At 38.7% G+C, this 25965-nt stretch overlaps 1 protein-coding gene across 13 annotated transcripts in view; it reads left to right on the forward strand.

Moving 5' to 3' along the window:
• Positions 1–25965, forward strand: part of MTMR3 (myotubularin related protein 3) — a 131527-nt gene that overhangs the window by 43701 nt on the left and 61861 nt on the right. The gene's annotated exons all lie outside the window — the stretch shown is intronic.

The raw sequence follows: 25965 nt of genomic DNA on the forward strand, positions 1-25965 counted from the left end.
AATCAGAGCTCTGTGTTCAACATTTTAACTGTAGTTCTGAACTGTATGATTGATACTTCTGTAATTAAGACCTTTTAAGAGTTATTTATGTATATTAGTTTATTCTCCAGTAATTCATGTATTTGTTTGGTCAGGGGAGGTAATTAAATTTTGAGAGTTCAAGAAGGATCATTAGTGTGTGTGGTATAAGGAGTTATTGATACATACCAGGGCATTAGTATTAAGCTAATGTGTGTGATTACTAAGTGCCAGATACACTTCTAGTTGCTTCTGTGTATTAGATCATTTAATCCTTACAATAATACTTTGAGATATTGTTGCTGTCAGAAGCTTATAAATGAAGAGTGGCCTGTTCAAAATGACAGAACCAGTAAACGTCTGAGTTGGGTTTTGAGGCAAGGTTAGTTAGGTTGACTCTGAAGTTGTTTGGGAAGGCCTAAAAACTAACTTTATAATGCTAGTGTATGTTTTTAATTCTTAAACATTAAGAATTAAAAGTTCTGGAGGCTTTGTTTAAAACAGGAGATAATGCAGAGATACTACCCATTCAAGGGGGAACCGTATTCCTTTGCTCTGCCACAAGCTGTGGGGAGCAAACAGGAAAGCAGGAGAGGCAGTGTTAAATGTGGATTTTTGCAAAAAAAAAAAAAAAAAAAAGGAAAGATGCCTTTCTGGTTAGGTTTACTGTCTGGTTAAATAATCCTTTCTCTCCTGTACTCATTCCAGGGAAAGGCATAGAAGCAGAAGACAAAACTGTCTATCCACTCTGAAACCCTTTAGATGTATTTGTATCTCTTCTTCTTCTATAGTCTGCAATAATAATTGGAACAAGATTAGATTTGAGAATAAAAGATTCTTTAACTTCTGTGGTTTTGTTATAGTACTCACCCTAACCCCCTGATAAATCTTCTTTAAAAATCAAATAATTTGGGTATACTTGGGAACTTTTAGGTAATTATAGTCTCATTAATACACTGATCACATGGACCAGATTCTCTAATCCGGTCAGCTTTTTGCTTCCTTGCCCTTATATTTGCGCTATTGTGCTGGTGTCCATAACAACACAAGCTTACAGCCCAGCAATGCAGGGCAAGCAGACTTCCTTCCTACCGTGCAGCTTTTTCCTGTACTAGATAGATGCTAGCCCAGAGGTTGGTGAGCTCAGGAGTTTAATGGAAAGACCTGATTCCTGACTTTCTCCCGTTAGATTAGATTGCCTCAGTGCTGAAGTAGAAAGTTGGTAGAAAGCAGTGCTCGGCTTGAGGATATCTAACAAATGTTCAGCTTTAGAGTGAATGGGTTTCTTGTTTTAACATCTCAGAGACTGTTAATGGCTTCAGTGTTACTATTGAATAATAATCTGTAGTAGAACATTATTTAGTGACACAAAAATTTCAACTTAATAGCCATTTATTTGCCTTGGTAAATTCTCTGCATTTTCCCATAGTCTCCAATACCTGTTTCTATTCAGTTTTCTGAGTTAATTTCTTTAAATAGAATATAAAATTGTATTATTAAAAAATGGCCTCCTTCATCCTTTCCATTGGAGTTTTTAAATGCTTTTTTAAAATATATATGTTACTGATGTGGCTGAAAGACATCCTGGATAATTTTTTTTTTTTTTTAATTTAAAGACATATTTTATCCCCTTTCCAAAAACTTTTGTCAAGCATCCGTGTGTACAATGGAAAAAACAAAGCTACTTCTTGATAAGTATCGTAAGTAAGGATTAAGCTTCTTTATTATACACCTTCTTATTCTGTTACCTTTTTTCCTAATCATTTCTACTAATTTTTCAGCCTCACCCTATTTTGTCTTCCGTGGATTTGGAGTTTTAATATCCTTATCAGCAGGGCTGAATCTTTTTTTTTCCTGAAGAGAGTGCTGACACTTTAAATGGTTGTAAACATTAGATGTTTGAGTGCCTACTGAGTGCCAGGATACCTTTTCGGGAGACTTCTTTCTTTACCACACACTGTTTATCTTGCGGCTCAGGAGCTGTTTGCTCTCTTATTTTGTTTGCTTGTTTACTTGTTCTTTCTTAAAACTTTAAAGACTTTTTAAAAATAAAATACTGGTTTTTAGAATATAAAATTTTGTGAATAATAGCACCGCATATATAAATTTTGGGTGTCAGTGAAAGTGAACATTGCTTAGTTGTGTCCGACTCTTTGTGACCCCATGGGCTACACAGTCCATGAACTTCTCCAGGCCAGAACACTGGAGTAGGTAGCCTTTCTCTTCTCCAGGGGATCTTCCCAACCCAGGGATCAAACCCAGGTCTCCTGCATTGCAGGTGGATTCTTTATCAGCTGAGCCACGGGGGAAGCCCATGTTAGTGAAGTACACATCAAAATGGATTTCATGAATGTGTATACAAGGGCTAACATCATTGACTGGTGGAATACATTAATCAGTTATGAGGCTTCAGTAGATATGGACTTTTTTTTGAAATCTAAGTCTCTGATTCGGAACCATGTGTATAGTTCTGGGCATAATAAGGAGGAAGAAAAATTTGTGTTAATTTGTGAGCCCAGAAGTAAATTTTTCTTGGTCACTGGAGTACTGTTGTTTGTAAATTCGTTTCCTCTTTTCCCATAGAATTGTGGCACAGGACAGAATTTCAGAAATTTAAGACCCCCCCCCCCCCCCAAAATTAAGAATCTCAGAATGGCTACAACATAGCATTAAACCAAGTGTGTGTGGGTTGCAGACCCGTGAAGCTGGCCCTGGCCTGAGTAATGTGTTCAGTTCTCCAACAGGTGACTTAGAACCTGAATCTTCTAGTTGGGAATACATAGTTGTATATTTTACTGTCTTTATTTGGTGGAAATATGTCTAGAATTTAAAATAGCCTTAAAATGGTTTACATTAGTTTTATTTTATAATGTCAGATCAGGTTAAGGAATGTCACAGTTCAAATGTTTAGTACAAGTTTAAACAAAAGCCTGCATCTAAAAGACAGGAAAGGGACTTTGGTCCTAAGTTGTGACTTAAAGTCACGTGCTTACCTCACTCCCGAGGTATAACCTTATAAATCTTTTTCAGGCATGCTATTTGAGGTTAGCTAAAACTTTTAGCAAAAGCCACATGATACTTTTCCTGTTGAACTACATAGCCTTAAAATCTAAGGATACAATTTTTAAATTAAAGTTTTCAAGGTAGACATTATTCTGGGATGATTATGTGTATGGAGGTATATCTTGGCTATTTTATTCAGAAGAATAACAGTTGATGTGGACTTTCAGATGGTGCTGTACTTTTGATAATACTGTATTTTTAATAGGTGAAAAATATTGATGGGAGTTGAAACTAGAACTCCCCTTTTTCTTCCAGATGGGAAATTGGAACTTTCTCAAAGATCCAACGTTTCTTTAATTGTTGCTTGTTGCCAATAGACTGCTGCTGCTGCTAAGTCGCTTCAGTCGTGTCCAACTGTGCGACCCCATAGACGGCGGCCCACTAGGCTCCTCTGTCCCTGGGATTCTCCAGGCAAGAACACTGGAGTGGGTTGCCATTTCCTTCTCCAATGCATGAAAGGGAAAAGCGAAAGTGAAATCGCTCAGTCGTGCCTGACTCTTAGCAACCCCATGGACTGGAGCCCACCAGACTCCTCTGTCCATGGGATTTTCCAGGCAAGAGTACTGGATGGGGTGCCACTACCTTCTCCTGCCAATAGACTAGTGAGTGGTTAAACAATTTTCTTGATGAAAGATGCAGGGTAGCTGATGAAACCATCACATAGCACACGCCTTTGATCATGTCGTGAACTTGATCTCCTTGGAGGCGAGTTAACGTCATGGAAATTTTAGTACCTTAGAGGAACCTCAGACTTGACCCAAAACACTAGTCACCTGTAAATGTATGCTCTTTGGTTATAGGGGAGGTCAGGAGTTCATATGCATAACCTCAGAAAGAGTCTGGGGACCTTGGGAAGATGGTGCATATGAGGTGGTTGGTTTTTATTTAAATGTTGTCAGGTTCAGCATTTGTTAAACTTAGTTGTAAAGTCTTTTTCCTTTTAATTTACAAATTTTAAATTAATTTAAATTTTTTTTAATTTATTTTTTAATTTAATTAAAAAAAATTTTAAATTTTAATTAAAATTTTTAATTCAATTTAATTCTTAAAATTTAAGTTACAGTTCATTGCTTTTGATGTACAGTTCTGTTAGTTTTGATAAATGCATACAGCAGTATAACCAGCACTACAATTCGGATACAGAACAGTTCTGTTGCCCCAGAAGTGTCCCTCATATTTATTCTTTTTATTTAAACCCTTCCTCCACCCCTCACCTCTGGCAGCCACTAATCTTTTCCCTGTTCTCATATTTTTGCCTTTTCCAGAATGTCCTGAAGGTGGGATCATAATCATGTAACCCATGGATGTACCTATTAGAAAGCTTTTAGAGATGCTTGAATAACTCAGGCATTGTGTATTTACTTTTTCAACCACAAATTTATGAAATCTAAATACAGATCATATATTTCTTATAAAAATACACAAATTGATTCTATTTGTTCACACTCACTTCAACCAACACAAAATTAAATAAGATAACATATACAATGGCAAAGATCTGTGTACATATTAAAATTACTTATAAATTAACCAAGTGTATGACCTTTGCTAAAGACACTACTGTTGGATGAGGATTAGAGCCTCTGCTTTAGGATACTATTTCAGGATCTTTTTTAACAGTTAAAATAGATTTTATTTAGTGAAATACACAGATGGAAGTGTGCAGTTTGAGTTTCAATAAATATTTGCAACTGTGAAGCCACTGCCTCAATCCTAAAATAGAATTTATGCATCGCATTATAAAGTTCCCTTTTGCCCCTTTCTGGTTATTTCTTCTGCCTAAACTACTGTTCTTGTTTGTCACTACAGATGAGTTTTATGTGCTTTTGAACTTCATTTAAATGGAATCGTATAGCATTCTTTTGTAACTTGCTGCTTTGAGTCAACATAATACTATTGAGTTCATCCATATTGTTGGAAATATCAGTAATTTATGAAGTGAAGTAAAGTTGCTCAGTCGTGGCCGACTCTTTGCGACCCCATGGATTGTAGCCTACCAGGCTCCTCCATCCATGGGATTTTCTAGGCAAGAATACTGGAGTGGGTTGCCATTTCCTTCTCCAGGAGGTCTTCCTGACCCAGGGATTGAACCTGGGTCTCCCGCGTTGTAGGCAGACGCTTTACCATCTGAGCCACCAGGGAAGTTTAAAATTCATTTATTGCTGAGTAGTATTCCAGCAATATTTCTATTCCAGTAGAAATATACCACAGTATATGTGATGACCTGTTACTGAACACAATTATGCGTTCTTTTCAGTTTGGGGCTATTGTGAGTAAAGCTTTGAACATCTGTGTCCAAGCCTTTCTGTGACCACGTGTTTTTCACTTCTCTTGGGTTGATACCAAGGAGTGAAATTGTTGGGTTATAGGATAAATGTACGTGTAACTTAATAAGCCGTTGCCAAACTGTTCTCCAAAGTGGTAATGCCAGTTTACATTTCCATGAGCTGTGTATGAGTTCCAGTTAACCAAAATTCTAGCCAGCATTTGCTCGTCAGTCTCTCTACTCACTCTGTTGGGTATGAGAGATTATCTCATTGTGGTGTTTTTATGTGCTTTTTGCGGATGACTGACAATGCACATTTTTATCTGTTTATTGGCTTTTTATATATCTTCTGTGAAATTTCTGTTAAAATCTTTAACACATTGAAAATTTTTTCTGTTACTGATTTGTTAATTTTTTGAACACTTCTTAATTTTTAAAAATTTTTATATTTTGGCCACAGTGAGCAGTGTGCAGGATGTTAGTTCCCTGACAGGGAATCGAATCCACGCCCTTTTATTGGGATTGTATTGGATTATCAGTTCAGACTGAGAGAATTGATAATCTAGGCTTTGTGATTTATTTTGATCTTCTTTACTGTCTTTCACAACTTCCTTATAATCTATCTTTGATGGATTTAGTCCTGAGTGCTTGATGCTTGATATGTTTTGATGTTGTTATTTACATACATTATATCTTTAATTTCCCCCATTTTATATAAATTTTTCTTTCAGTCTTGCTAAATCTTTGTAATCCTATGCTTTATATATTTCTACATCAAACTTTAGGTTTATATAATACAGAATCATTGTTTTCTTAGCTTGAACGTATTATCTTTATGAAAGGTTCTATTTCTAGTAATGCTTCTTTCCTTAAGTGAAATTTGCTCAGTTGTGTCTGACTCTTTGCAACCTCATGGACTATACAGTCTGTGGAATTCTTCAGGGCACAATACTGGAGTGGGTAGCCATTCCCTTCTCCAGGGCATCTTCCCAACCCAGGGATTGAACCCAGGTCTCCCACATTGCAGGTGGATTCTTTACCAGCTGAGCCACCAGGGAAACCCAAGAATACTGGAGTGGGTAGCATATCCCTTCTCCAGTGGATCTTCCCAACCCAGAAATTGAACCAGGGTCTCCTCCATTGCAGGCGGATTCTTTACCAGCTGAGCTACCAGGGAAGCACCCTTTCCTTAAAGTCTACTTTTTTTTTTTGTATAACCCTAACCCTAACCCAGTTTTCCCTTTGTTAATACTTGCTTGACATCTTTCTTCATAATCTGTTTTCCAGATTTTTTGTTTCCTTAAATTTTCAGTTGTGTGTTTGTAACAGCATGTAGTTGAATTTTTTCTTCTGGCTGCGCTCTGTGGCTTGCAGGATAGTAGTTCCCCAACCAGGGATTGAATACAGGCCACTGAAGTGAAGGTGCTTAGTGCTAACCACTATACTACCAGGGAATTCTCTTGAGTTGGAATTTTAAATTTGGGGGCTGCTGAGTTGGTGTAACTCAGTCACTCTTCAGTTTCACCAGATTACCCCCAGGACAGATGCCAACCCAAATATTGAACTGGACTCTGAATCTCAGTTTTCTTTTATGTCTCAGGGAATTTGATTTTGATAATAGCTCATTGTCTGTTTAGGTCTTTGCTTTGAAGAGAATTTTAAATATTTTATCTAGCTTTTTAAGTTGTCTTCAGTATGACTGGTGATTTGAAGTATTGGGTGGTGTTGAAAGTATTTTAACCTTTGAGTTTTCTGCTTAGGATTCTATGATAAAATTTTGTCTGTTCTCATTCTTTCTAGCTAAAAATTAGAATTAAATAGGTGGACTTTAGTGAGGGTTGCCTTGGGTTATGGAATTGGGGTTAGGGATGCAATATGAATCGATGTGTTAGAGGTGAAGATATAACTGTAAAATATTATGTGAAATTTGTCAGTCACATGCATTTTTGTGACTTCATCCTGGGATGAAAGCTGCTTTAACTTACCTGATACACTCCCATTGGTTTTATAGTGAGCTGCAAGAAGGCTTGTTCCTTCTGTTGCCAGGTTGAGAAGCATTTAGAATAAAGAATGGATGCAAGAGGGAGTTCTTTGGTGGTACAGTGGTTAGGACTTTGCAGTTTCACTGTTGAGGGCCTGCGTTGGATCCCTGGTTGCGGAACTACAGATCCCACAAGCTGTATGGCACAGCCAGTAAATAGATACATAAATTTTAAAAAAATGGATGCAAGAGAAACATGCAACAGTGTTGGAATGAAAACCAGGGATGAAGGATCCTCAACAAACTTTGAAGCTCCTTGAAACTGCCATTTCATCCCAGTGTGATAATCTGAAATATTTTATAATGTATTTTAAAAATCTTAGCTCTGTTCAAGGTTGGATGAAAATACAAGATGAATTAGAATTCTAAAGAAATCTTGAGTGACTCTTGGGCGAAGAGTTGACTCATTGGAAAAGACTGATGTTGGGAGGGATTGGGGGCAGGAGGAGAAGGGTATGACAGAGGATGAGATGGCTGGATGGCATCACCGACTCGATGGACGTGAGTTTGAGTGAACTCTGGGAGATGGTGATGGACAGGGAGACCTGGCGTGCTTCGATTCATGGGGTCGCAGAGTCGGACACGACTGAGCGACTGAACTGAACTGGATCTGCCCACTGGGTGACAAAAGGAATAATTTTAAAAACAGGCTGCCAAAACATTAGGATGAAAAGAATTCAGAAAAAAATTTCTAACTGATTTGAATGTATGGGAAAGGTTAAAATCAGAGACGTACTAGATAAATTAGGGGTTAACATATTTTTCATTGGGAGGAGGACATGATTAACCTAAATTTATGCATAGGTATCATGGTATAAAGATCACTTGATTCTTTTAATACACATTATCCCCTGGAGCCCAGTTTTCTTTCTCTCTTCATCTCCTGCTTCCATTCCTCCTTTTTCTTCTTGCTTGACTGATTCAGACACTGCTGGGGTGTTGCAAACGGGTGCTCAGACCTCAGTGGCTTGATGTTAAGTACAACGAGATTAATGAGTTCTATTTTTTCTTTAAATGTTTACTTAGGAAAAAGTATAATCTTTTTCTTTTCTCTCATTTCATTTCTAGGCCTCTGGGAATTTATACAACTCAGTAGTCCTCATAGTCCAAATGCTGTTTGTTGTTGTGAGTCACTCAGTCGTGTCCGACTGTTTGTAACCCCATGGACTGTAGCCGCCAGGTTCCTCTGTCCATGGAATTCTCCAGGCCAGAATACTGGAGTGGGTAACCTTTCCCTTCTCTAGGGGATCTTCCCAACCCAGGGATTGAACCCAGGACTCCCACATTGCAAGCAGATTCTTTACTAGCTGAGCCACCAGGGAAGTTGGTCTATATAAATGGTTTATCACAGGGCATAAAAATTCGCTGTAATTGCCCTTATTAATTGGTATAGTTCTGATTTAAGCTTTTCTCACTTTTGAAATGTTTACTTTTCTCTCAGTTGCAATGAATGAAGTGTAAATTGTTCTTATTGCTGAAGTCACTGCTGTCTTTGATTAATATTAAACAGATCCTCATAAAGTAAATATGAGTTCTATATGAATTTATTTCTGGAAATCAATTTATCTCTGGAAATCGATTAAGTATTTAAGAAAATATTTGACTTTTAGTGTTCATAAAATTGAATGTTTTATTTATTCTTTGAAGCTGTAACTTGAGTATAGTAGAATTTGATTGCTTAGAAATTTTCTAATTTCTAATGTGAGTTTGAAAGAAAAAATGTAAGATTTTTACTGTCATCTCATGAAAAATTAATTCAAATGGGTATTTTTGTCAAGCAATGTGCAAAACGTTAAAACTAAATTTTAAGTATACAGAAATAGATGGGGAAACTGGAAACAGTGTCAGACTTTGTTGTTTTGGGCTGCAGAATCACTGCAGATGGTGATTGCTGCCATGAAATTAAAAAACGCTTACTCCTTGGATCCCCTGGAGGAGGAAATGGCAACCCACTCCAGTATTTTTGCCTAGAGAATCCCATGGACAGAGGAGCCTGGCGGGCTGCAGTCCATGGGGTCGCAAAAAGTCAGACACGACTGAGCGACTAATACTAATACTATACTCCTTGGAGGAAAAGTTAGATCAATCTAGATAGCATATTGAAAAGCAGAGACGTTACTTTGCCAACAAAGGTCCATCTAGTCAAGGCTATGGGTTTTCCAGTGGTCATGTATGTATGTGAGAGTTGGACTGTGAAGAAAGCTGAGCACCGAAGAATTGATGGTTTTGAACTGTGGTGTTGGAGAAGACTCTTGAGGGTCCCTTGGACTGCAAGGAGATCCGACCAGTCCATTCTAAAGGAGATCAGCCCTGGGTGTTCTTTGGAAGGACTGATGCTAAAGCTGAAACTCCAGTACTTTGGCCACCTCATGTGAAGAGTTGACTGATTGGAAAAACTCTGATGCTGGGAGGGATTGGGGGCAGGAGGAAGAGGGGACGACAGAGGATGAGATGGCTGGATGGCATCACCAACTCAATAGACGTGAGTTTGAGTGAACTCCGGGAGTTGGTGATGGACAGGGAGGCCTGGCGTGCTGCAATTCATGGGGTTGCAAAGAGTCAGACACAACTGAGTGACTGAACTGAACTGATCTAACAACATTCTTTGTTCAGTTGATTCAGGAAATAGTAAACAGAATGATTTATATTTGAGTTAAAGTAATGCCCTAAATTGTGTAAAAAAAAAAAAAAAAAACCACACACACAAAAACAAGCAAACCCTGATCTACATTAGTTAGTGATGATTTTGCTAAGAAAATCAGGCTGAATGTTTGAATCATCTGATTTTGTTATTTAGGACTTTGGGTTGCTGGTAATAGAAACTGAATTAGAGCTTAAATAACCCAAAAGAAAGGGATGGCTTTATTGGCAGAATAGTGGAGCGGCTCACATGACTGAAGAACTGTGGCAGGCAGCTTGGGGCCTCTGAGGACTGGGAGTTGGGGTAGAGTGTCTCAGATATTCTAGCTTTGCACCTCTCTAGGCACTGATGTGATTCTCCCAGGTTTCTCCTGGTTCATGGCTGCATAGTCCAAAGTCTCTTGTTAGCTGTCTCAGTAATATTTTCCATGGTGCCTGCCCATTGGCCAAAAAAACAGCTCCATTTGTTAAGTAGTTAAGACCAAGCAACCTAAGTATTTATTTCCTGACAGTTTAGTTATTTGAAAAATTGATTCATGCAATTTGAAGGAGAATATTTTGATTTTCCATGTATGTGGCTCTTGGATACTGCACAGATTCTCAAGCCTTAGAATCAGGTCAGACATTATACCTCTATTTCCTGTTCCACACTGATTGTTACATGGTGCTTGCTTTTTATCATAGCAGCTGCTAAATCTCCTGCTTCTTAAAGAAATGATGTCACTGAAAGGAATGTTTTGTGAGTTAATGTTGAAATTATGAATGACCTCAGATAGTCATTTGTGTGGTCTACTAGATGTCAGTTATTGCTGTTTCCTTAAAAACTCAAAACCGTCCTTACTGTTTTGAACTCACTGTGGTAGGTCCAGGGTGACTCGGTGAACTGATTGTCGTTGAAGAGGAGTCTCATGTTTGGATCATGTGGTTGATGGAATAGGCTATGACTAACCCTAACCCTGGGTTACTCGCCCAACTCCTGTGCTTAGAAGGGCATAATATTCCATTGTATGGTTATCAGTTTACGTATATCCAATTGTTTAAAAATTGTAAACCGGGCATAAATTAACATCTTCTGTATCATTGACGGTTTCTGTAGCATATAGATTCTGTAAGTCTCACAACACTTGAAAACAGTTTTTATGAAATTAAAAACATGATTATTTGTGCTTTAAAATTATCTGAGTAATTGAGGATCAGAGACCTAAACCTGAGAGCTAGAACTATGGCACTTTTGGAAGAAAACATAGGGGAAAGGTTTCATGACATTGCATTTGGCACTGATCTCTCTGGTATGACATCAGAAACACAGGCGGCAAAAGAAAGAAATAGGAACCACTATCAAGAGAGGGAAAGGCAGCCCAAAGGATCAGAGAAACTATTGGTAAATCATGTCTGATAAAGGGTTAACATCTAGGTTATGTAGAGGATCACAGCGCCATAAAACAACCCAACTAAAAATGGGCAATGGATTTGAATAGACATTTTTCCAAACAGGTTACACAGAGGGCCAGCAAGCACAGGAAAAGAGATGAGTATAACTGATCATGAGGGAAGTGCGAATCCAAACTTCGGGAAACCACTTCATACCCACTATTAGGATAGCTGTCATCACAAATTGGAACAGTATTGATGCAGATTTGGAGAAATTAGAATCCTGGTGCATTGCTGATGGGAATGTGAAATAGTATAGCTGCTGTGGAAAACAATCTGGTGGTTCCTTAAAACATTAAACAGAATCATAATAGGATCCAGGAATTCCATTCCTTAGGCATCTAAGCAAAGAAGGTAAGTCAGGGACTCCTAAAGATATTTGCACATCAGTGTTCATAGCACTATTCATAGCAGCTGAAAGGCAGCGACAGCCTGAGTATTCATCAGTGGATGAGTGTATAAACAGAATGTGGTGTGTATGACACAGGGAAATGCTCAATATAAGATGCTGCTGCTGCTGCATTGCTTTAGTCGTGTCCGACTCTGTGCGACCCCATAGATGGCAGCCCACCAGGCTCCCCCGTCCCTGGGATTCTCCAGGCAAGAACACTGGAGTGGGTTGCCATTTCCTTCTCCAAAGCATGAAAGTGAAAAGTGGAAGTGAAGTCACTCAGTCGTGTCCGACTCTAGCGACCCCATGGACTGCAGCCTACCAGGCTCCTCCTCCCATGGGATTTTCTAGGCAAAAGAACTGGAGTGGGGTGCCGTTGCCTTCTCCGCAATATGTTAGCTGCTAATAAAAAATGCTTAACAGCTGCCACAATTGATACATTAATGTGAAATTATATTTGTTTTGTTTGAGAGTATTTTCTCACCTTGTTCTTTCTGACACTTAAATTATTTTTTTAAAAAGTTGGACTTAATTGTTCCAGGTTGTATGCCAAATAGTACTTCTATGTTTTTTGACTCTGTAGAGTCAGCTGTGCATGTGGGTGCAGTACTGTGGAGGATCTTTGCCAATTATTATAAAGCATTAAATGTATATGATGAAAAAATTATCTTGGCTTCAAATTGGAAAAAACAGCTTTATAATCTCACCTCTGTCAAGAAAAAGTTGAGAAAAGGAAAGGGAGTCCAATTTTGGGGGTAGAAGCAGTTATTACACAAAGAATGGAACATGAAAAGGATGCATTAGGAGTGGCTTGATCAAAGAGTCCTACTTGTACAGTATTAGCAATGATACCTCAAACCTCTTTAGGAAGATTATTTGTGCTTTAAGAAGAGAAATTTCATTGATGGATCAGAACATTTTGAGTAGCTCTTGAGGGAACTTGCCTCTGTATTTGAGAGAGTGAGGGAGAAAGAGGAGGAGGAGGGTGAGAAAATTGGGGGAGGGAAAGTAGTAGACCTAGGCAAAAGAGAATAAACGTTAAATCATGTATACTTGGAAAACTGCAGTGAAAGGTCAGTGGTTTGGATTATTAGTGAAGCTCTAGGGATCTGGTTGGTGGAGAAAGGGCCAGTCTGGGTATAGGAAGTAACATAAACAATGGCAAGGAATTTGGAATGAACATAGAATGTCCTAGAGGGGAAGAATAGGATGTTCGTTTGGGGGAGACCTTGTCATTAAGAAGAAAGATCTTCATTTTGGGGAGGCCTTGTTGAGAGATATGCACTAGATCTTGACAAGTACTGTGAGAGTGTCCTGAGAGTTGAGAATGTGGAGAAAAACGGTTAATATTGCTTGGCTCAGTCAGTTATTTCTTCTTGGTTAGCCTCAAGTGCCTACAACTAAAATTTTTGCTTCAGCAAAATCACATTACTTTTTAAAAAAATTTTGGACTTAGAAAATTTATAATGAATAATGGAAACTTATGCATCTGTCAGTCCCAGGGGTTTCTTCTGTATGAAGAAAGGCAGGTAGAAATGTTGGATTTATGGTAAGAACTAGAATTAGAGGTTTTAAATGGGCATGGGTGTGCTTGAAACATTTATTCAGTGGCTAGTAATAGAAGGCTCTGGTTAATTTCTCGTATTGACTTAAATTGTGCTTTTTTTTTTTTTTTCTAATCCAGAAAGCAGTCATTGAGCATCTTTCTTGTCCTCATCAGAATTAGTATTCATTGAACACTGATTAGAAAACATATTGATGTTATCTCCATTTTACAGATGAGGAGACTGAGTGAACTTCCCAAAGTGATTCAAATAAGTTTGCAGCCAAAATTCACATCCAAAATGGTCTGATTCCAGAACCTGTGTTCTTACCTAGTAATCTGTATTGTAATGCATCTTGTTAACAGGTTGTGTATGGCCCTTGAGTTCAGATGTTGAGTAGGAAAATTACCTATGTAGCTAATCATAGTCTAGACAAATAGAAATGTAAATAATTATAATGGCATGTAGTGAGCTCTGTTATAAAATAGAGCTATGTTGAAACTGTACATTGAACTCTGAAGGGAAAACTTTGATAGTGAAATTACTGTTTTCAAACCAAATATTGAAGGATATGTAGTAAAGTGAAAGTTGCTCAGTCATGTCCAACTTTGCAGCCCCATGGATCTACAGTCCATGGCATTCTCCAGGCCAGAATACTGGAGTGAGTAGCCTTTCCATACTTCTCCAGGGGATCTTCCCAACCCAGGGATCGAACCCAGATCTCCCACATTGCAGGCAGATTCTTTACCAGCTGAGCCACCAGGGAAGCCCAAGAATACTGGAGTAAGTAGCCTATCCCTTCTCCAGCAGATCTTCCTGACCCAGGAATCGAATCAGGGTCTCCTCCATTGCAGGTGGATTCTTTATCAGGTGAGCTACAAGGGAAGCCTGGAAAGATATGTAGGATTTATCCAAATGGATTAGGTGGTATGTGTAAACGAGGCAGAAGTAGTAGCAGTGATAGAAGCTCATGCATGAAGAATCTTAAAAAAGCCTCAAGTTGTTCATTCTGGGTGTGTATGCCATAGGACATAATCTTTTTTGAGCAGGGACATTTTATTAAAATGTCTGTTGACAGGATGGTTATGCCAGGTAATGTTCGAAAGAGGAATTGACCAGAATCATTTCTTAGCTGGTGATTTTGTTTCTTCAATAATAAGGTCTAAATACATTTAGTTCAACAAATGCTTGAGAACCAGTTTGCTAGACCAGTACTGGTGGTGTGAAATGGAAAGATGAAAATGGTGCATTTCAGAGAAGGCAGTGGGAGATGGTGGCAGATGCTGTTGGAAATAGTGTCGGATAGTTTCCAGCCTTGAAGACCTAGGCTGACCAAGATTCCCAGTGGAATATTAAGAAAGAAGATACGGTGTGGAGAGGGAAGGGAGGCCAGTGGTGGCTTCTGTTTGGAACATGTGGAGCTGGAAGTGCTACACTGACAGTCCAGAGTAGGTCTGGTATTCTGCTACTGCGCCAGCAGTTGCTGTCAGGATTGGGGAAGTGGTGGAAGTTTTCAGGTAGTAGCAGAAACCTTGAGAGAGAGGCTGTCGTTTCTGTGGGGGAGAACCGGATGTTTGAGGCCCTGCTCAGGCCTGCTTTGAATGGATTCAGACTTTTAATGGACTGGAAAAGTAGGTCTTACGAAGCAAAATGAGAGAATAAAGCAACTCGAGGAGAGACAGGTAAGTAGCAGTTTGTATTATGAAGGATTTGAATTAGCATATAGTGAGATATGAGAGCTTCCCAGGTGGCTCATTGGTAAAGAATCTGCCTGCCAGTGCAGGAGACACAGGTTCAGTCCTTGGGTTGGGAAGATCCCCTGAACTAGGAAATGGCAACACTCTCCAGTATTCTTGCCTAGAAAACTCCCTGAACAGAGGTGCCTGTGGGCCACAGCCCGTGGGCCGCACGGAGTCAGACACGATGGACACACATGCACGTTATTAGGACACGCATGCAGCGTCTCCCAAACATCTGCTTAATACATTACTTACGTGAGGTTTTTTTTGCAGTATCTGTATACCAAATGGTAATTCATTTTAAGATCAAGTTTTTTTTTCCTTCTTTGGTGATGTGTAAGTTTAATTATGTACCTTGAATTCAATGGCATTTCAGAGTCAGAATGAAGAGTGGTTTTTCCAGTGTTCATTAGCACAAGTATATTTTTTAAAAAAGGCATTTATGTTACATTTAAATCATCTTCTCACATATCACCAATAGTATGTGTACTATACCACGGAAACAATTGAAAAAATACCTATATATTGTAGAATATAAGTTTTAGGTTAGATGTTGATGTTGTTCAGTCACTAAGTCATATCCAACTCTTTGCAACTCCAAGGACTGCATCACACCAGGCTTCCCTGTCCTTCACTGTGTCCCAGACTTTGCTCAGACTCATGTCCATTGAGTCGGTGATGCCATCCAACCATCTCATCCTCTGCTACCCCGTTCTCCTCCTGCCCTCAATCTTTTCCAGCATCAGGGTCTTTCTACTGAGTCAGCTTTTTGCATCAGGTGGCCAAAATATTAGAACTTCAACATCAGTCCTTCCAAGGAATATTCAAGGTTGATTTCCTTTCTGTTCAAGGGACTCTCGAGTCTTCTCTGGCACCACAGTTAAAAAGCATCAGTTCTTTGGTGCTCAGCCTTCTTGATGGTCCAACTCTCATATTCATACATGACTACTGGAAAAGCCATAGCTTGGACTGTATGGACCTTTGTCGGCAGAGTGATGTCCTCTTTTAATACGCTGTCTAGGTTTGTCATAGCTTTTCTTCCAAGGAGCAAACATCTTTTAATATGGCTCCAGTTACCATCTGCAGTGGTTTTGAAGCCCAAGAAAATAAAATCAGTCACTGTTTCCACATTTCCCCCATCTATTTGCCATAAATGATAGGACTGGAAGCCATGATCTTAGTTTTTTACAAGTTGAGTTTTAAGCCAGCTTTTTCACTCTCCTCTTTCACCTTCATCAAGAAACTCTTCAGTTCCTCTTCACTTTTTGCCAGTAGAGTGGTATCATCTGCATATCTGAGGTTGTTGATATTTTTCTTGGCAGTCTTGATTCCAGGTTGTGATTCATCAAGCCCGACATATTGCATGATGTGTACTCAGCATATTAGTTAAGTAAGCAGGGTGACGATATACAGCCTTGATGTACTCCTTTCCCAGTTTGGAACCAGTCCATTGTTCCATGTCCAGTTCTAACTGTTGATTCTTGACCTGCATACAGGTTTCTCAGGAGACAGGTAAGGTGGTCTGGAATTCCCATCTCTGAGAATTTTCCACAGTTTGTTGTGATCCACACAGTCAAAAGCTTTAGTGTAGTCAATGAAGCAGAAGTAGATTTTTTTGTGTGTGGAATTCCCTCGTTTTTTCTGTGATCTGGTGGATGTTGGCCATTTGATCTCTGGCTAGGTTAGATGTTGAAGAATAAATCGATAGAAAAGTGTAAACTCTTCCCAAGGTCTTTATATTTCTTTGCATTTTAGCATATGTGTGTCCTGGGTAAAAATGAAAGTAGTACAGGATATGTTGTCCATTCATTCATAGGCCTGATGCTTACCACAGAGCTTGGGTAACGCATTATTTCTTAGACCTTTTTTAGACTTTAGTTTCGTTGAACTTCAGTTCCTTTAGTTTCATGTTGGAAAACGCAAGAAACATGAGTGGCTCAGATTGATCTTGAAGGTGTGGTATTCTTAGTAGTTATGTTCACATGCTTATTGGAAACTTGAGAATTCCCAGTTACTTGTCTGTGTGGATTTTTTTTTTTTTTTTTTTGCCCATAACGTGCGGCATGCAGGAACTTAGTTTCCAACCAGGGATGGATCCGAGTCCCTTGCGGTGGAAGCTTTGAGTCTTAACCGCTGGACCACCCGGGGAGTCCTAGTACTTACATTTTTTGATGTATAAACAATATACTTAGACTGCCCAGTGTGTTTAGAATAGGTTGATATTAGGCTGTACGTTTCAGCAGTTTTTAATTTTATTTTAGATAACTATTTTACTAATACCTGTATTTTAATGTGTTTTGTATAAGTAATTTAGCCAATGTGCTATTTTAAAAAGCCTGCATCCCCTTTTCTGATTAATGGCTTAAATGAAATGATAGCTTAAGAATTCTTAAAATTCATGGTTTGGTTTGTGTCTTCAGTTTGAACCTATGACTTGTCTAAGGTTTTTAGAGTGGTTAAGTGCAGTTATTTAAGGAGAATCCTCTTTACTTAATAAGACAACTTTATTTCTTATTAGCTTAGAACTTTTGCTCTCCTTTTAAGTAAAACATTTTCATGAATTCTACTTTTTGACTTTAGCTGAAAAAGTTTTTTCTCCCTATATATATTTCAATGGCAGTTACATGTTTTCCTCTGTTTACATGAAATAAATGTTACTAGTTTAAAAGGGTGGGTTGTTTTCTGGGCATCTGTTGAATTGTATTGGTCCTAAAAGGATTCTTAAGAAGATGGTGTTCTGGTCTTTTGGCTATTTAATAATTGAGGAGGACTGCTTCAGAAGAGTGGGTATTTGAGGTCACCATTTTAAATAGAGCCCACGTTGTCGTGTGTGGTTGGTTATGAGAGGTTATTTGGATCTTCACTGGCTTGTTTTCAAAAATATGAGTAGCCCCCTGCCTAATTGCCAGAATATCACTTGTAGCTCAGATGATAAAGAATCCGCCTGCAATACGGGAGACTTGGGTTCGATCCCTGGGTTGGGAAGATCCCCTGGAGGAGGGCATGGCAACCCAGTCCAGTATTCTTGCCTGGAGAATCCCTGTGGACAGAGGAGCCTGGTGAGCTCCAGTCCATGGGGTTGCAAAGAGTTGGACACAACTGAGCAGCTAAGCACAGCGCACACATTTTAACTAGACCAGGGTAAGAGTGGATTCTTTTTGTTGCACATATAGCCTCCACTCTTGGAATTTTGTCTTCTCTGAATATGCCTGTTGGATATCTGGAGTTGGACAGTTTATAATTGAGATGACAGCAGTTAAAATTAAAATCTGTTTCTTCTCTTTATTATTAAGTTGTGTGCTTGAAGGATGGATTCGCATTTTCATTCAGCTTTCTGGTCCTTGTCCCTTTTGTTGCCTATTACTCTGCATAAAGCTAAGTAGAGGAGACCACAACTTTTCTGAAGAATCTGTTTGTAGATGGAGAGAAGACCATTAATATTCCTATATATTGATAAACTGATAAGCAGTATACAGATTAGCTAGGTTTGGAATGCTGATGGCTATTTTTTCAGTTCAGTCACTCAGTTGTGTCCGACTCTTTGCGACCCCATGAATTGCAGCATGCCAGGCCTCCCTGTCCATCACCAACTCCCGGAGTTCACCCGAACTCACGTCCATCGAGTCGCTGATGCCATCCAGCCATCTCATCCTCTGTCGTCCCCTTCTCCTCCTGCCCCCAGTCCCTTCCAGCATCAGAGTCTTTTCCAGTGAGTCAACCCTGTGCATGAGGTGGCCAAAGTACTGGAGTTTCAGCTTTAGCATCATTCCTTCCAAAGAAATCCCAGGGCTGATCTCCTTCAGAATGGACTGGTTGAATCTCCTTGCAGTCCAAGGGACCCTCAAGAGTCTTCTCCAACACCCCAGTTCAAAAGCATCAATTCTTCGGCGCTCCACTTTCTTCACAGTCCAGCTCTCACATCCATACGTGACTGCTGGAATAGCCATAGCCTTGACTAGATGGACCTTTGTTGGCAAAGTAATGTCTCTGCTTTTTAATATGCTATCTAGGTTGGTCATAACTTTCCTTCCAAGGAGTAAGCCTCTTTTAATTTCATGGCTGCAGTCACCATCTGCAGTGATTTTGGAGCCCAGAAAAATAAAGTCTGACACTGTTTCCATTGTTTCCCCATCTGTTTGCCATGAAGTGATGGGACCAGATGCCATGATCTTAGTTTTCTGAATGTTGAGCTTTAAGCCATTTTTTCACTCTCCTCTTTCACTTTCATCAAGAGGCTCTTTAGTTCCTCTTCACTTTCTGCCATAAGGGTGGTGTTGTCTGCATATCTGAGGTTATTGATATTTCTCCCAGCAATCTTGATTCCAGCTTGTGCTTCATCCAGCCCAGCATTTCTCATGATGTACTCTGCATATAAGTTAAATAAACAGGGTGACAATATACAGCCTTGACGTATTCCTTTTCCTATTTGGAACCAGTCTGTTGTTCCATGTCCAGTTCTAACTGTTGCTTCCTGACTTGCATACAGGTTTCTCAAGAGGCAGGTCAGGTGGTCTGGTATTCCCATCTCTTTCAGAATTTTCCACAGTTTATTGTGGTCCACACAGTCAAAGGCTTTGGCATAGTCAACAAAGCAGAAATATGTTTTTAATTCCAAATTTTTCTAGAATTGGTGTTGAACATCCCAAGTACCTAGGCCTAATAGGAAAATCATGTCATTTATACATGGGCAAACTCTTGACTTCCTATGGTAAGCTGACCTTCAAACTAAGTTGCTGTCTTCCTAGAAAAGAAACCTCTTATCCAGCTTAAGGGCAGAGGATTGGTATAAAAAGGGTGGGGTTTGGAGAGTGTTCTTGCCCTTTTAGGGCTGGGTCCAGAAGCAAAGCATATTGGAATAAACTGTGTGAATTTGCAAATTTCAAAATGACATTGGTAGTTGAATTTTGCATAATATTTTAGTTGCCTTTAACAAAAGTAAGTTTTTGTTCTTTGCTACCTATCTCATGATTAGTGGTCTTTTTCTGTTGGAGTACATAAGAAATTGGAGCTCATAATTTAAACCTTATTAAAAAACCTTTTGAGAACCTATTGTAAAACTGCTCATCTTCATAGGTAGGAGTTGGTCATTTCGGTGTTTTGTCTAAGAAAATGTAGTTACAATTTTATTCTTTGACTTGTAGGAGGCATGGTCAGAGTCTGCAGGCTCTGTTGAGATAATCATATGATGTTTTAAGAGGGGCAGAAGTCATTATAAGGTTATAATTAGAAAATTTTAAGTTTCCATGAGGTATGAATTTCCTGAGTAGGAATCTTTTTTAAAAAATAGAACATTTGTCCTATGATTGCCCATGAGAACTTCATTTTGGGACAGTGTAGGGAGAAAGGGGGACTGGGGAAACAAAATTACTTCTTTCCTCTTCAGGAAAAGTTAACTGAGAGCAAGTGGCAGGACATAAATGACTGTGCAGGAATTTACCTTCTCTTATTAATTTCCCAAAGGTAGGCCTTGGAACTCAGAGAAGGCAATGGCACCCCACTCCAGTACTCTTGCCTGGAAAATCCCATGGACGGAGGAGCCTAGTCCGTGGGGTCGCTAAGAGTCAGACACGACTGAGCGACTTCACTTTCACTTTTCACTTTCATGCATTGGAGGAGGAAATGGCAACCCACTCCAGTGTTCTTGCCTGGAGAATCCCAGGGAAAGGGGAGCCTGGGCTGCCGTCTATGAGGTCGAACAGAGTCAGTCGGACACGGCTTAGCAGCAGCAGCAGCAGACCTTGGAACCAGTCAAAGAAACAAAAGTCAAGAAACATTTTTCCAACACTGGAGCTGGTCTTTCTGATCTTTCCATAGCAGTTATAAATATTGAACTACCCCAGCACTTAGATAAAATGATCTTACGTGTCTTTTAATTAATTTCTAGTGATTTGAATGCCTGGACTTTCTCTGTCAATAACCAAAACTTAAGTATTTGTTTTCTGATAGTTTGTTTTTTCTTTCTTAGGTGTTAGGGAACATCTTTCCATTTACCATGGTGAATCTAAATGTTGCCTCACAAAGCTAAATTTAAAATTCTTAATTTCAGTAGTAAAATACCTACCTTGTGACTTTTGGTGGAGGATAGTGTCAGAAGATAACATTACAAATTACTCATAGAAGTTTATAATCCTATTAATAATTTAATATATCTGAGTAATATGAAGTGGATGTTTTCTTTATAGAAGTGATTGTAGAGCAAGTCAAAACATTAAAAAAAACTGTTGAAGTTATTTTTACCCTTTTTAGTAGATTGTATTGTATCTTCAGTTTTAATCTTTTCTGGTCACCACCAGAAAATGTCTTCACTGAACTTTTCAGGTCTACTATATCCTTCTACTTTTCTGTATATTTATTCTATTAATTTTTGAGAGTTTGATATTGAAACTCAAACTAAAAGTCTTCTACTTAAAAATAATTGTAATAGTGGAACTATATGTAACTTTGTTCTGTATTTTCCAGGTTTCCTGTAAATGTGTTATCATACTTGCATAATTTAAAAAATAGAGGAAAAATAGAAAATGTCTTCACCAAGACATCATGTATGAATTTAAAAAAGACATCATGTATGATTTATGCTTCCCCTCTTCCTAACTTTTGTGTAAGGAGTAAGTTTAAAAGGGAAACACTTATAAGAAATAGGTGATTCTAAAAGGTACAAATCAAATTTGCTAAAGTTGATTTGATCACCGTTGATCTTTCTGAGAAGGTGGTCAGGGCTTTTGCCTTCTTGAGATGTGAAAAGCAAAAAGGTACATCTGAAATGCAGTCAGATCTTAATATCTAAAAACACTAGAGGACAATTTCTTTGCTTTTGACTTCTCACATTTTGGGGTCCCATTTGGAAAAAGCAGCTGTCAATGTTTGTCATTTAAGTGAAGACAAATGATCTTAAGTATTGATCAGTAACTGAAATTCTGTGTGTTGCAGCACCTCCTTTGAGAAATGTATTCGGAACTTTTCCACATTTGAAAAAAAAAACCCAAAACTAACAGAATGAACCACACCCTTGTACTACTAATGTATTCACAGAATTATACAAGATTGATATTTGGTTATTATCTATTGAAACAGAACTTGTTAGAGTGAACATTGCCATAAATATTGCTGGTTCAAGAGACTTACTGCTCTTTGATACAGAAATTAGATTATAACAGAGTTCATCTGACCATTTCTGGACAACTTACTGGATTTTTGTTTTTCAAGAAGGTGGTTGTTTTTTTGCTTAGGGAATGATAATATTTTAACTGCTTATCTGCAGCCTACAGCTGGCAGAGGAATGCATGCTCTCATCACGAACTTGTGTCTGGATCCCTGAAAACACACAGATCTTAATTTTTTTGAAAGAGGTGGGAAAGACATATAGTATCTTTTAATTTTTTTTTAAAGTAAATTGATCTCGTTTGGAAGTGTCACTGCACCAGGACACTGACTCAATTTTACATTTAGTTATTTTTTTTCACTTTTTAAAAAACATGATCCTTATAAGTAGGGGGGAAAAGTCCAACTGAGAGCGTTCAGCCATGCCTTTTGAACTGTTTCTTGGTTTTTATTTTCATTTATAGTTGACTTCAGCAGCAAAAGTTTTAGAAAGCTTGAGGTTTGGGATATTGTACGAGGAGTAAGACCAAACCACAGTAGTTTTGCTCAGCTGATAAGTTTTGGGATTTACTAGTGATTAAATCATCTCCCCACCATGGAATAATCTCCCCAACATGCCACGGAATCCTAGTTTGGGAAGGTCATGTCATCCATCAGATATCCAAAAAGTTACTAGGCATAAATGAGGAAACACTGAGAAACTGAAAAGCTTGCCCAAAGTGGTAGCAGTTGTAAAGTCACTTATTAAAAATTACATCTCTTAATTACTTTATTTTGCCTCCACACTCAAGTTTTACTGTCAGTGTTTCTTACTATGTAATACACGTGCAAGAAAAGCCATTTCTTTCACATATGGTGAAAATAAGAGTCTTTTAAAATTACTCAATGTTGTCTTCTTAAAGTTTTGAACTCTTAATTATTCTTGTATTTGAAAGTGAGACAGGTCTGTGGGGAAAAAAAAAATGTTTCTTTTTTCTTTTGAAGTTAAAACATACTGTAGCCCAAAAAGTTCTGCTTTAGCTACCCTTTCTTCCCCTGAATCTCACCCCCCCCACCCATATTATAGGAGGACTGACTTGAGTCTCTGTTTTCCTTGTGTATTTGGTTTAATCTAATTGGTTTTTGTAGTTTAGATTCCCTTATTTTATTACAGAAATGGTCCAGATTGGTGTGCCCCTTTGCCCTCTTGAAGCTGATACAGTAGTGGCCTAAGATGATGACAGACTGTTCCATGTAGGTGTCCATTCCTTATTAGCCTTCTCGGGGCCTCCATGCCCTTCCTCTTAATAATTTTCTCATTATCTTCCTGAAGGACCTTGTGTACAGTAATATCTTATATTTTGGTATTTAATAATCAACTATGTCTGTTTTTTGTTTAGTTTCCTCTTAAAATAGATAAAATTCAATCCATAGTATATTACATGGTTGTAAACAATTTACCCTCTTAGATCAGGTAACTTCAGAAAGTTCCCCGCCCCTCCCTTTTAACACTACTCCCCAGGTGGAACGTAAAAGTGACCATCACCAGCTCTCACTCCACATTGCTGCCCAGGTTGTTCATCAGTGCTGTTCATCAGTGCTCAGTGTGCTTAAGAATCCATGTTCTTAGACGCATTAGGTTATTGCTTAGATTTAACATAACCACTTTACATTCTACCTCTTCAAATGCATGGCTGGTATCACGGGATACTGTCTGGCTTCATGAGACAGTAGCTTGTGGCACCAGAGAGCTTCCTTCAGACTTACTCTACATGGCCTTTTTCTGGCAGATAGTCTGAAGAGCCATGGGCAGTTTTTAAAATTTGGTTGGCAGCATTTCACAGCGGCATACTTGTTTCCAACTAAGGGGGTGTTTGGCTGTGGTACGAGGAGTCGTTGCTGGCCGTGAAGCGGACCTGCCTGAGCCTTTTGTTGAGTCATCCTGTTGTTTAGTCCATGTCTTGGAGCTTTACACCTCTGGAACCTTTACACACTTTGGTATTAATGGACTTATCCTATCTTTGACAGAATACATTACCAAGTAATTTCTGAAATTATCAGATGATTCTTGTAGTAGATAGTAATTTCTTGGAAATAAATGGAACACCATCAGTTCATTCTTACCCCTAGATTTGACCTGTCTCCTGAATCTAATCCCATTTTACCCCTAATTACTGGCTGGACATATATTTACTTGTGAGGCCACCTTTAAAGCCAGTATATCCTATCTGGTGTTGCTTCCTTGGAAGCTGCTCTTCGGTTCTTAACAAAACCATTCTTTTTCTACTCACCACAGGGCTTAGAATTTTGCAGTTATCTTTGCCAACTTGCTCTGCCTCCTTTTCTCATTCCTAATTAATTACCAAGCTTAAGCAATTAACGTTTTCCACTCACTTTGGTGGTGCCTCTGCATTTTTACTATCATTAAGATATTGGGCCCTTAGCAGTTCATATCTGATCCACTAGTCTGGACACATCGTAAGTGACTTTTCCCCTCCAAACCATCCTGCTTGCTGCTTTCTCAAACGACCACTTTCATGTTGTTATTCTCCTGCTTATGAAGCTTTTGGTTGTATGCCATCGAGTGAAATCTAAACTCGTCAGCCTGGCATCAAGGCCCGCAGTGTGCGCTGTCTTTCAGGTCTCATTTCCCTGAAGGTGATTGGTATTCTCGCCTACTCTCTGTTGCTCAAAAATGTGTCCTCTTCCCCCTGTGGCATGAGTATCCATCCTCACTTGGCTTACCTCCCCTCTTTCTTTTTATTTAAATTCCACATAATCTGTAAGACTAAGTCGTTCTCCAGCTCCTGTGAAGCCTCCCTGATTGTCTCTTTCTCTGAACTCTGAGCACTTGCATATCATTGGAGTTACCCAAGAAGTATCAGAGTACTACAACATTTACAGTGAAATGTCTCATCGTTTCTTGCATTTAGTACTTACGTGGGATGTGCCATCATATACTAATACGTTGTCTTATCTGGTTGTTTTTTAACAGCTAAGGACAAAGAGACCCAGCATCTGTTCTTTTTGACAAATGTTTTCTTATTATCCTAAATAAAGTTCATAGATGATACAGTGTACCTACAGACATAATTTTAAAAAATCAATAATAACCTTACTGTAGTATAAAGAAAAGAAAATAATTGTAATTTGTATTTCAATTTTCAAATACTAAGCAAAAATTATGCTTTAGCAAGAAAAGTTCCTGCAGATTTAAAACCTTTAAACTTTCCTGCTCTACTGTGTTGTACCTCATTAAACAACAGAACCAATATTGATAGTAGTACAATTTGTATCTCAAGTTGCATATTATGAATAGCCTTAATTCCTGTATAGCATGTTGTTAAAATGGCCCAGCCTGAGTTATAAAATTTAAAAGTTACTGGGAGACAAAAATACTACTTGTAAAGTGGTTAGAACCTTTTATATTTACATATTTAGCCTCTTATATGGTTCTTGTATAAAGTGCTTTCAGAGGTTATGTGAATAATGCAAAATGTTGACTGACTCCTTGATTTTAGGACTTTGATATTTTGTGCAGTCTTGTTCATATATGTGACTTTATGTCACATAAACAGATCGAAAGGATAAGTTGTCTGCAAATACTGAGAGAAGTCTTTACAAAGGAAATCCGCCTGCAATGTGGAAGACCTGGGTTTGATTCCTAGATCAGAAGATTCCCCTGGAGGAGGAAATGGCCACCCACTCCAGTATTGCTGGCCTGGGAAATCCCATGGACAGAGGAGCCTGGGGGG

The sequence above is a fragment of the Bos indicus genome, chromosome 17, assembly GCF_029378745.1.
Source record: "Bos indicus isolate NIAB-ARS_2022 breed Sahiwal x Tharparkar chromosome 17, NIAB-ARS_B.indTharparkar_mat_pri_1.0, whole genome shotgun sequence".
In the NCBI taxonomy this organism is placed as follows: Eukaryota; Metazoa; Chordata; class Mammalia; order Artiodactyla; family Bovidae; genus Bos; species Bos indicus.